Source organism: Vicugna pacos, chromosome 18 (assembly GCF_048564905.1).
Source record: "Vicugna pacos chromosome 18, VicPac4, whole genome shotgun sequence".
In the NCBI taxonomy this organism is placed as follows: Eukaryota; Metazoa; Chordata; class Mammalia; order Artiodactyla; family Camelidae; genus Vicugna; species Vicugna pacos.
The window spans coordinates 23266558-23279295 of NC_133004.1; the positions used below are offsets into that span (position 1 = coordinate 23266558).

General features: G+C 37.7%; 1 pseudogene; it reads left to right on the forward strand.

Moving 5' to 3' along the window:
* The first annotated feature begins 5736 nt into the window (after positions 1–5736).
* On the forward strand, positions 5737–7526 carry LOC102529937 (zinc finger protein 281-like; annotated as a pseudogene).
* The last annotated feature ends 5212 nt before the right edge of the window (positions 7527–12738 follow it).

Consider the following 12738-nt stretch of genomic DNA (forward strand, 5'->3'; position numbering starts at 1 on the left):
CACACTGTCTGGTGTTCTTTAGGCTACTCCGAGATATTTTTTGTTTGTTTGTTACTTAGAGAAAATAGAAGTTCTGTGGCCCAGCTTAGGCTGACCTGTAAGTGTGTAACGCAGTGCAGGGCAGAGCGCCCTGTGGCCGGGCCCACCTGCAGCCCACCCGCGATCCTCGCTGCTGGGCCCTTGGCCTGTCTGGGTGTGGAGCCCCTCTACGCCACCTGGGCTGTGGGATGACCAGAGGTGTGGGGTTGGGTGCACGCTAACATGTTTCTGCTATAAGGTTTCCTTCCATAAACGTTAGGTAGCATCTGCTCTTTAAGGCAGTGTGTTCGAGATGCTCTTGGTTGACAACTTATTTTTTTTCTTTTTTCAATTGAGAAAATAGAAACGGTCTGTTGGGAACTCACTTACCTTTCTTCAGTTAAACCTGCCGAGAGAAGCAGTTTAGCCGAGAGCTTAGCAGCATGCTCTCTGGAGCCCACCTGATGGGCTTTGAATCCCGCCGCCCAGCCATCAGCTGTGCAACCTTAAGCAAAATGCTTTTCTGTTGTGTGTCAGTTTCCTTATCCATGAACAGTACAGGGATAACACTTTGCAGGGTTGTAATGAGGATTCATTTAACAGACGTATACTGCTTAAAACAGTCTTACATATAATAAACCAGTATTAGTTTTTGTTAAATAAATAATGCCTATCTACAACTAAAACGGAAGCCTCTGTGTTTCTAACCATTACTGTGAGGAATGGAAGGGCTCGCCCTCTCAAAGGCCGCCTCCACGGTTGGTTCTGGATCAGAGCCTACTGAGAACTTCATTCTTGCATGCCATGAATTTTTCTAACTCTGGGTCTTTCTGACTGGCATAAAATTGTTCTTATTGTCTCTCTAATTACCTCTTATCCTCTCTACCTACCTTAATTGTCCTCTTTGACAATAAGTTCATAAAAATAGATTATTTGTGGCAAATTGCATTTTGCAAAATTGTCCTTAGCAATATTTCTGGATTCTCTCCAGAATGTTACTGGTCTCATCAAGGGGTAGATTCCTCCCCACCTTTCCTTGAACTCAGTGGGGTTTCGTTACTCCATCTATACTTAGAATGTTGGAGGGGATATTGTGTGACTTCTGAGCATAGATGATAAAAGATGATACGGTTTCACCTGACGCTCTCTCTTGGGATATTTACCCTGTGGTCCAACCATCCTGTAGTGAAGAAGCCCAGGCAATACGGCATTGCCAAGTTTAGGAGATCATGTTCAACAGCCCCAACTAGCGTTCGCCTCCAGAGAGCTTCATCCTCCAAACATGTGAACAGGGAAAGCTTCAGATAATTCCTTCCCTCAGCCTTTGAATCTTCTAGTTTGAGGGCCCATGTACTATGGAGCAGAGACAAACTATCCCTGTCATGACCTGTTCAAAATCCTGACCCACAAAATGCATGTGCATAATAAATCATTGCTGTATGATGCTGACTTGTGAGGCAATCTGTTATACAGCCACAATAACTGGAGCATTTGATTATAATAATTAGAGTGACTACATCAGGGCGCGGCAATTTCCATTAGGAAATGCCAAGTTGACGGAGATATGGAAATTGTAAAAGAAAAGTTAAAATAAATGAAGAAATCTCCCAGAGGTTCTGAATTCCCTCTGACAGAATTTCTAGGAAAAGATTATGAAAAAAGCAATTAGAAATAAATAAAAGAAGGATTCCCTAAAGGTGAAGAAAGACTCTTCGTTTTATGCGGCATGTACAGGTTTGGCCATTATTATATCCTAAATTATTCAACCTACATGATTAGAAAACCTATTAATGGTAATTTTATTCTTTCTACTTTTAGGTTTTAAAAAGTTATTTTAAACTTTCTCATACTCAGGCTGTGTTAAACGTGTAATATAAATTAAAATAAAAATTCAAAACAAGTGTAGTAAAGTTTAAAAGAGTCTGTAGTAGAGCACTGTATCAAGTTTATTTTACTTGAAACACTGTCATTTTAGAATGTTTATCTGATTGCTGTGACTCTAAAAAAAGGAAGCATCCTTCTTTGTATGATTCTTGACATTTGATATATTGATTATTGACTTTGACAAGAAAATTAGTTTTAGTTTTCAAAAAGCAGGACATTGTTTATTCATAATTCATAAACACACTGTAATTTAAGTTTTTAAAACTTCTGTCTTAAAGCAAATGATGATGGATTTATATAATTTTCTGTTTTCTTTGAATAATCTCTTTATATCAATTTTTCCCTTAATATTTTGGATGGAATACTAGAAATTACATACCTGTTTTGCTAGTGACAGATATGTAATTAGTCATTACTTTTACCTACATAATTTGGTGTATCTCCAAAATTCTCAATTAAATAATTTTATAATTAAGTGAAAATGGAAACATCCTCGTATTGTGATATATGGAGCATTTCAAGATTTTGGTATCACTCTAATACTTACCATTATTAATAAGGGCACTACCTGTACATTGGTGGTTTTTAGTAGCCCTGCTTGTACAAAACTACTTATTTTTTCCAGTTCGCCGTTTGTTTGTAACTGTGTAACAACAACTCTTTGATCTGCTCAGGACCTTCGGTGCGCTGACCTTAGTCACATTTCCTCTTCCCCTCCCCGCCCTTCATGTCCTCTCTTCTCTCTCAATTGTTTTTCATGTCCCACGGCTAGGGTCACTTTCATGCATACTTTCATCTCTCTGGCTTCTTTGTTCTTCCGTTACAGACGCAAGGTCAATACCTCGTGCTGGTTAAACTTGAACTGGATGCCAACTTCATGTCTACACATGAAGGGTGAGCAGGTCAATACGACTGGGAAAAAACAAACACCCAAACATGGTGACTCATCTCATTTTAGATTTTAACCGCATCTTTCTTGTGGTCCTCAGAAACTTCAAGCGGCCCTATTCCATTTCTCGAGACAACTCATCATCAAGTATTATCAGATAACATCACATGTTTTCATCTTTTCTCAAATTCCAGTGTCCTCTCTCTCATTTTTATTTCAGCTATGATCTTGCTTCTTATTGCAATAAAAAACAAAAGCAGAGAAGGCTGTCATCATCGCACTACCAGAAATAACAACTGCTTGTATCTCTTTTCATAGTCTCTGTCTTCCCTCATATTAGAATAAATAAACTGTTCCTTCTCCTTTCAGAATCAAGCCTTCAGTTGGGTTTGTAATCTCTTCTCCTTCCCTGTGCATGAGATATTGTTCTATAATTATTTCTTCTCTCTTTTGTTGGCCTTCTCTACTTGATCGTACTCATATAAACAAAAAAAAGTACAAAATATTCCTTCTTTAATAAAACACCTTTTTTCACCTTTTAAGAAACCCCAGCTATTGGAATGTTCCTCAGCTCCTTTTTAGATCATAACCATCAAATACTTGGCTACGTTTATAGCCTCCACCTCTTTACCTCTGATTCTACCTTGAACACACCACCACGTCCACAAAATGACCCTTGTCAAGATCACCACTAGTGACTACGCTTCCTAAATGGTGAGCTCTCAGAACTCAAACAAGATGAGCAGAAGCTCTTCAAGAATTATTATACCCTCCTTCTAGACACACTTCTTTCAATTAATTGCCAGGATGCTACCCTCTCCAAATGTTCTTTTTAAATTTGTATGATATCTATGTGTATAAATAAAAGATATCTTCTTAAAACTTAAAAGAACTACTTACTAGATTATAAATTTAACTAAACTTCTGCACAACACTATGCAAGAATACAAAATTTAACTCTGCTCGTGTATGAATATTTACAGTTTAGTAATTGATAAATTTGCCAAGATTTATTTTAAGTTTTGCAGTAAAAGATAATAACCCATCAAATAGTTTATTTTGTTATCAACGCCATTCTTTTTTGTTTTTGAAAGAAAATTGCATGTTTAATAGAGAAAGTGTCATAATAAGAGAATTGTTTAAATCTCCAAATAAGATCTCTAGTCAAGTCCCTACTGAATTCAAAAGATTTAAAATTTATTTTGCTCTCATCTTTAACATGAATGAGATTTTTTTCCCCTATAATTCAAACAAATTTGGGGAAGCAGGGATAAGAATCACATCTTTAGACTGCTCTCTACCTTTCCTTTTATTTTCTGCAAGGATACAGGTAGCAATAATGTAATTTAAGGATATCAAAAATCAGTTGTTTTAAATGGTGTATTCAGTTGATTCTGCCAAATATTCTGGCAGATTCACTCTACTTCCTTTGTGCACAACTTTTCTTTCTCTTTTATGTGGTACTCAAAAGGCAGATGTAATTCTGTCTCTATGATTTATTTTTTTCCTAGAATTGATACCACTTTGTAGATACACATCCTTCTCTCGTGTTGGACCAGGTGCATTAATAGGAATAAGAAGAACTATGAATGGGTGCTAAAAATGTGACTATGAGATTAAACAAATAAAGAGGCATTCCACATTAAGCATACTTTCTCATCACTCAAAAAAAACAAAAACTTTTAAAAAATAAATTTTTTATTTTAAAATTTCATTTCTTTTTTCTATTTTTTTCATATTGAACTCTATATTAATTATATTCCATCCGGAAAACCTCTAGAAAATATAGACGCATAAAAGTGGTTGACAGCAAAAGATCAATAAAACATTGAACAAAACTGTTTTTCACAAGATTTTATTTTGTTCTTTGACCAACAGAGGAATTGAGAGTGGAGGAAAGAAGCAGATGAGCTACTTGAATTAGAGAGTACTTAAATTAAAAACTAGAAGTTGAGTCCGTTAAAAAAAAAAGTTGAGTCTGTAGATCATACGACTATTTGGAAAAGTAGCTCTTCCTTCTTTCACAGAGGGAAGAGCAAGTACAAAGGACCTGAGGTAGAATCATGCCTCCTGTGTTAGAGGAGGGGCAAGGAAGCCAAGAGGGATGCAGCCTGCTGACCGGGAGCTGTGCAGGGTGTGATCCGTGAGGCAGAGAGGGGAGGGCAGATCATTGTTGGGGCTGTGACTTTTCTCCTGCTGAACATTACTCATTGTGTCTCCTCATGGTCATAGGACATTACAAAACGTGAATTCCCCTTGAACACAAAATACAATGAAGCTTTTCTAGACAATAATTCCTGATTACAATCCTAAAAGTTCAGAGTTAGAAACTATATTAAAAACACTTAATCGTCCATAAATAAAGAACTATTTCCTATCTAACTACGGATCAAAGAGGAAATTAACGACTGAATTTAAATATCTAGATAATAATAAAAAAGAATAGTAAAAATACTATGCATGGGTCACAACTAAACTATATTAGGAAAACAAATGTGTAAATAATTCACTATTTACAAACAGTATGCTTTATGTTTTACTATTTTAAAATAAAAATCTGAAAATGAGTGGGTTAATGATTCAATTTACGAAAAATATGAAATAAAAAATAGAAGTCAGAAGTTAATTTTAAAAATCTAAAATAGTGAACTAAAAACTAAAAATCGGAGCAAAAAGAGCAAAGGTTTTTAAAAATTTTGTTTCTTTATAACACTGAAACATACAAAAACCTGGAAAATATAAATGAAAATAAAATCATGATATTCACTATTGTAAAGATTTCCCCACATTTAAAATTATGCAAGTACAATTTAGAAACGTATGTAGAACCAAAAATCGTGTAAGTTTTAAACTATAGATTTTTACGAACCGGAGGCGGTGGCGGCGGGACCCCCAGGCCTGCTCCGGGGACATGAAAGTCGGCAGCGCGTTCCTGGGCGCTGGAGATGGAGCCCAGCTTCCCGTCGGGGATGCTCAAGTTCAACCACCGGCTGCCCCCGGCGGCCAGCTTCGCCCCGCCCACGGGCGCGGCCGCCGAGACTCCCCCCACCCTGGCGCCCACCTCAGACGTGACTTTCAAGAAGGAGCCGGCGGCGCCCCGCGCGGCCTTCCCGGCGCAGAGTACCCCCGGGGGCTTCCTGCAGTCGCCGGTCAGCATCAAGCAGGAGAAGCCGGCCGAGCCCGAGGAGCCGCCGGGCGCCCCCCTGCACCAGGGCTCTGGGGGCCTGTTCGCCGGGGCGGACGAGCGGGCGGCGGGGACCAGGGAGCCACGGCGTCATCCAGGACCTGAGCGTCCTGCACCCGCCGGACCCGCACTCCCGCAACGTGCTGCTGGGCGGCGGCCGGACCGAGGACCCCCGTGGCCCCGAGGAGCCAAAGCCAGACGCGAGCGTCCAGAATGTGAAGAGGCCAAAGCCAGAATCTCAGGGAATCAAAGCCAAGAGGAAGCTGAGCGCATCTTCCAAACCGCGGCTGGTGGGAGACGGGGAAGGCGCCCTGCTCGCCCCCTGTCAGAAACCGCACATCTGCCGTCACTGTAGCGCCGCTTTCCGGAGCTGCTACCACCTGCGGAGGTATGTCCTCATCCACACCGGGGAGCGGCCCTTCCAGCGCAGCCAGTGCAGCACGGGCTTCATCCACAAGTACCTGCTGCAGAGACACGAGAAGATCCAGTCCAGAGAAGACGTTCGGGTGCGCCAAGTGCAGCATGAAGTTCATCCAGAAGTACCACATGGAGAGACACAAGAGGACGCACTGTGGAGAAAAGCCATACACGTGTGACACTTGCCAGCGGTCTCTCTCAAGGACCGAGCGCGTCTTGAAGACACGTGCACCCTAGAGAAGCCATAGAGGAAGGGCCCCCGGCGCAGAACCCGGGGCATCCGGCCACAACAGCGTGGGAAATCTGGCTGTGTTGTCGCAGGGAAATCCCAGCTCTTCGAGGAGAAAGGCGAAGTGAAAAAGCATCGCAGTTGAAAACAAGGAACACAAGACTGGTAAAACGAGCGACTGGCAGGCTTCGAGCAGTATGGCCCTGCAAAGTTACTTGGTAGAGATGCCAGCCGCGTCTTCCAGTGGAGGCATGATCGGCACTCGTATAGATGAACTACAGAAAAGGGTGCCCAAATTGATCTTTACGAAAGGAAGTAGAAAGAGAACGGAGAACTACCAGAACTTCGTGTCACCACTACCAGACATGGTGGGACAGAAGTCCTTGTCTGGGAAACCAGGTGGCTCGCTTGGCCTAGAGTCAGACAACAGCGTGGAGACCGTTAGTCTTCTCCAGAGCGCAAGTGGCAAACACGGTCAAATAAGCAGTAATTAGGACGATGCCATGCAGTTCTCGAAGAAAAGAAGATCCTTACCAACTGCCAGCAGCAACAGTGCCTTTTCCGTGAGCGTGGGACACACGGTCTCCCAGCAGTCTGTCATTCAGTCTGCGGGCGTTGGAGTTCTAGACAGCGAGGCCCCCTTGCCCCTTACTGACTCCTCGGCCCTGCATGCGGAAATTAAGTCTTGTCACGACAAGTCTGGAATTCCTGATGAGGTTTTAGAGAGTATTTTGGATCAGTACTCCAAGTCCGAGAGCCAGAAGGGGGATCCCTTCAGCATAACGGATTTCCACACCTCGGGAGGACATTCAGAGTTGGTGCAAGAAGACTTGAGCCCAGGCACGCAGATCAGTGATAAGGCCAGCATGGTGCAAGAATACTCCAAACACAAAATTGGTGGTTGATAAACGTTCTCCAATGTCCAGTTCACCATGTAAAATAAAACATTTCTATGGATTAAAAATTCTCATGCAAAATGTAAAACAATAAGCAATGAATGTAGGAGAGCGTTTGAATAAACTTGTAGTGCTAGAGACTTCCTAGTGTTTCTTTGCAACCATGTGTTTTTTCTAGTTATATGTAAACGATTTTTCTACCTGCTTATTATAAATTTCACATTTAAATGTTTCAGTTATATCATTATGCTTTTCACAAAAATAATGTAAATGACAATTAGTCTGCTACAGACTAACTTTGTTAATATTATTCATTGTGGGTATTTGATATCTGGTGAGATGTTTTGGTTACTGACAAACAGTATTTCATTTCTTCTGAATTTAAAACAATTAAAAAAAACCCCAAAATGATGGTCCCTAAAAATGGTCATACGTATGTTATATTTTATGAATTGTAAGACACTTTTGTTTCCAAAATTTTTAACATTTTTGAAATCAGGATGAATTTTTAATCAATCATGTATCATATTTGAATTAGGAGAATTGTTTTCTTTCACTATAGCACCTTAAATGATGTGTTTTACAAATGATGAATCTATATCTTTAATTTCTATGTAAGAAGATATCACAATGATATCTGAAATTTGGATATTTTATAAAATATCAAGACCATCAGAAGTTATGTAGAATGATACTGATTTGTAGAAATTAATATTTATAAAAAAGACATTAATTTAAGGTATATATAGAATAAGCTACTATGGTTATAAATTGCTCTTTAAGCACTACTTTCACTGTATCCTCCCAGTTTTATATGTGGTGTTTCCAATGTCATGCAATTGTGTTTCCTTTATTTCCATTAATTCTTTTTTAACCATAAATTAAGTATGTAATACAATTTCTAAATAAATGGAAGTTTTAATATACCTTTTTTGCTATTAACTTCTAATTTGTTTTTGTTGTAAAGAGACTGGGTTATCTGTGATAATTCTCTAAGATTATTTAGATTTACTATAAGGTCAATCACATAATTAGTTTTTGCGCATGTTACTCCATGTACTGTTTAGAAAACAATATTTTCAACTGTTAGATGTAGAATTGTATACTTGTACATTAGCTAAAGTTTATTGATTTTGTTATTAATGTTTCAATGTATTTTTAATTGTTATCTGCTTGACCTATAAATAGCTGAAGAAGTATATTGAAATCTCACACAAGTATGTTAGGCCTTTCAGTATTGTAATGTCCTCTATTTTTGTTTGAACTATTTTGGCTTAATTTTTAGATTCTATACTTTAAAATTATTGGAGCACTTAGATAATTTCAACTTGTTCTCAAAATATTTGTACCATGGTCTCAATGATGCTTTTTTAATCTGAAGTTATTATTTTGAAAGTAAAACAGCTTTATCTGTATTTCTTCAGCATATATTAGAATACTGAGCTAATCATAAAAACTCAAGATATTTTTGTTGAAAGAATTAAGTTTATTCATTGCTTGTATTTAAAAGACTGATTTTTAAGTGATTGTACTCTCTTAATATAAGAGAATCATCTTTCAAGACAACATAAGAATATTGCATAGCATCAAAACACTTGCCCACTGATGAAGAGTCAAGATACCTTATTTCAATCTGATTTTGGACAATGTCAGGCACTATTACTGTCAGACGTGGATTTTGACTCCTTGCTTTATTACCAGCTTCTCCCCTAGCCTCTGTAACTAATCTCTTGAATGCTAACTTAGTACCTTTTAAGATATTCTGTTTATGGACCCTGGATTGACATTTTTAAGATTGCCCTCCATGAACTAATTTTGTCCTCTCAGTCCAGCTCTACACCCTTGCACTATTTCTTGTCTATTCTACATATACCTGTTTTGCTGGAACTTTAAGCAACATTGACATAGCTCACTATGCCACTTTCATAATCTAGGAACACACCTACTTAGCCCTGGGGACTTATTTAATACACTCTCTTGAGGTTTTGACATACATTTGAGCTAAAGTCAGATTTTTCAAAATAAGCCCTAATTTTTTTTTAGAAAGAATTACTTCTTCTTCAAGACTGCAGTGTCAGTTCCTGGCCAAGAGTCTCAAGTCTGCTCTACAGATTTTGGACTTGCCAATGACTAACCCTCAACCCCCACAATCACATAAATATATGTATTTAATCTATCTATCTATCTATCTATCTATCTATCTATCTATCTATCTTCCCCTCTGGCTTTGTTTCTCTGGAGAACCCTAAGTAATACCCACTTGGAGGGATAAAAAAGAATAAAAAGACTAATAATGTGTTAGCTGGGTCTTATGGCAAAAATAGAGGAAAAAGTGGTATGTTTCCAATTCCTCTTTGTTCTTACTCCTGTCTCTGGCAGGATATAATCATGTTTCAGATATGTATGTATTTCCCTATGTTGGACCACGGCATGGCTATAGCCATGTTTAGTTTACTGATAGGTTATTTCAAAGAAAGCCACTGGGTACAGTTTGGTTTCAAAAGGTGTCATCTAAATAAGTGAAGTATTGTCTGCAGCTACCCCTCCTCAGATTAGGTCTGAGATCTGTGTGCGTGTGTGTGTGTGTGTGTGTGTGTGTGTCTCCTCCTCCCCTGTGTATCAGAATTGGAGTATTTCTGACTGAGGCATCTCCAATAAGGCTGTAAATGGCAGACATGTATCTTACTTTTCAGGGGCTCACTTACTTTCAGGTTGGAGACCAAAACAATTAATTATGTCCCTTAGAAGAATCATATCTTCCTTTTGAGAAATACTCAACAAACAAAAGAATGGTAGGTCAATGACTATACCGTTTCATACTGTAACTGACTAACTAGCCTCTTTTTTTCTTAGGGAGATAATCATACCAATAATCTCAAGAAACTTTTGAAATCACAGGCTAATACTTAGCTTCTTGTACTCGTGCACCTTCCAGTAAACCAAAAATTGTCAACTTCAAGTTATAATTCTGTTTTCTTACTTTAAAGGTTGTAATAATAATACTTCTCAAATTTATTGCTATCAATAGTCATAATATTGTTTTTATAGTGCTTTAAAAGTGTCTTCCTTATGTGAGACATTATGGATTAATCTATATCAATAAAGTGAAATTATATAAACAAGCATAATAATATAGTTGATTACACAAAATAATACTTAATTGAATAATGTTGATGAAGCATGATACAGTTGAGCTGTATTCAGCAAAGGTTAAAAGCAAATAGTCATTATAACAATAAAAAGACAAATTTTAAGACACTCCAAAAATATTTTATAAATAGGGCTTCTACATTAGTAGTAAGTTAATGATTTAAAGCTATGCAAGTGCATTAATTAGGAAAGAGAGTGTCAGGACGTAGTTGGTGTCAGAGAGAGTGATTGAAGACATGTACGTTGAGTCGCCAAAAGACAACTGGCTAAGACTCAAAGGACTAATTAAAATTTCAGCCCCATATAAAAATGGTACCACAGCAGAACCTTAGTCAACCAGAGCAAGACCCTCCACAGACAAACATAAAAATAAACAAACAAACAAACAAACAAAAAATAGAGTGCCCTTGGTCTCGTTGTTCTCATTTAACAAAGAACAAAATGTCCCTTAGAGAAATGTATTGACTAAACATGCCCCAACCCTTGCATAGCTCAATCCTCTTAGTGTGTTAATCTACCAGAACAAGATAAAATAAATACATCTATGTGTTTGTGAATGAATATTAATGCTAATGAATATAGTGAAAATTGTAATTCCGTGTGCTTTGCCTAAGCTTTCCTCTCAAAGGTATTGTGCTTGTGGAAATAATTATTCACCAATCTGATTTGAAACAAACATGGCAGATGGTCAAAACATGGTTAACATGATAGTGACAGGTTATTTAACTGAGGAAAATGCTGTATTTCCAAATGCTGTGAGACAAATATTATTGAGAAGAGAATTTGAGAACAAAATGTGTATGTTTAGTACACAGAATCATATAAAAACAGGCACAAATGATATCCACGTCTTTGCATTTTACATAGCTTTCATAGTGCACATCATTCAAATGATGAGTACAATTCTTAAAAAAAAGCAATCACAAACTTTTTAAGGAAGATTTTTGCAAAAGGGCTGAATTATGATATAATTTGGTACTAACAATCCACAAAGGAATTGAACATACTGACACTTAATCAAGTTTAGTAATATTAAAATTAAAAAGGTGACTGGGGATTTGGAACCAAAAGAAAAAAGATATGATTAATGCATTTAGAGGTTTTGATTATAATCAATGATCATATGCTTGGTTGATTGAAGGTTATTTTCAATCACAATATTATGGGATGCACAAACTTGCGTGCAGATTTCTAATTTCACGTTCTCTGTTGAACAAATATGACTTCTCTAAGAGTACTACATGTTGTTAAAATAAACTGGGCAAAGAGAGAATACAGGTTTGACCTGGTTAAATGGGATTTATACGTAACGATGATTCAGGTTTAACTTATACTGCAAAAGGAAACACATTGTCATATATCATAGGATGTACAATGGTATCTAGTTTAAGACATATTATTTTAATCATCATTAATAAAGGGAAAAAAGCTTGCAATTAGAATTATAAATTATCACTGATTTTTAATATCCATTATGATTTAATAAACTTTAAAATGTAAAAAGGTATATATTAGAATTGACAAAATACAGTGTTTGTACCAGAAATAAATTAGTTATAAAGAAACATGAGTGTCACTGGGGCACATGAGCCCCAATTATCTAACTGGGATGTTTGTGTTTCTTTCCTTTTTTACTTTCTCCAAGTTAACACAACTGTACTTGTGTTAATGATGCCGAAGTTCCTAAGTGTTATGGGTTGAATTATGTTGCCCCCAAAGATGGTGAGGTTCTAACTTCGCAACACCTGTAAGTGTAAAATTTTCTTGAAATAGCATCTTTGTAGATGATCAAGTTAAGACGAGGTGATTAGAGTAGGCGCTAATCCAATATGACTGTGTCCTTATAAAAAGGGGAAATTTGGACACTTGAAATAGATGCACACAGGGAGAACTCCACGTAAAGATGAAGGCAAAGATTGTAGTGATGCACCTACATGTCAAAGAATGACAAAGACTGTCAGCAAACCACCAACGCTAGAAAGACATGGATAAATTCTCTCACATAGTTCTCAGTAGTAACCAGCACTGCTGACACTTTGATTTCAGACGTCTATCCTCCAGAACTGTTAGA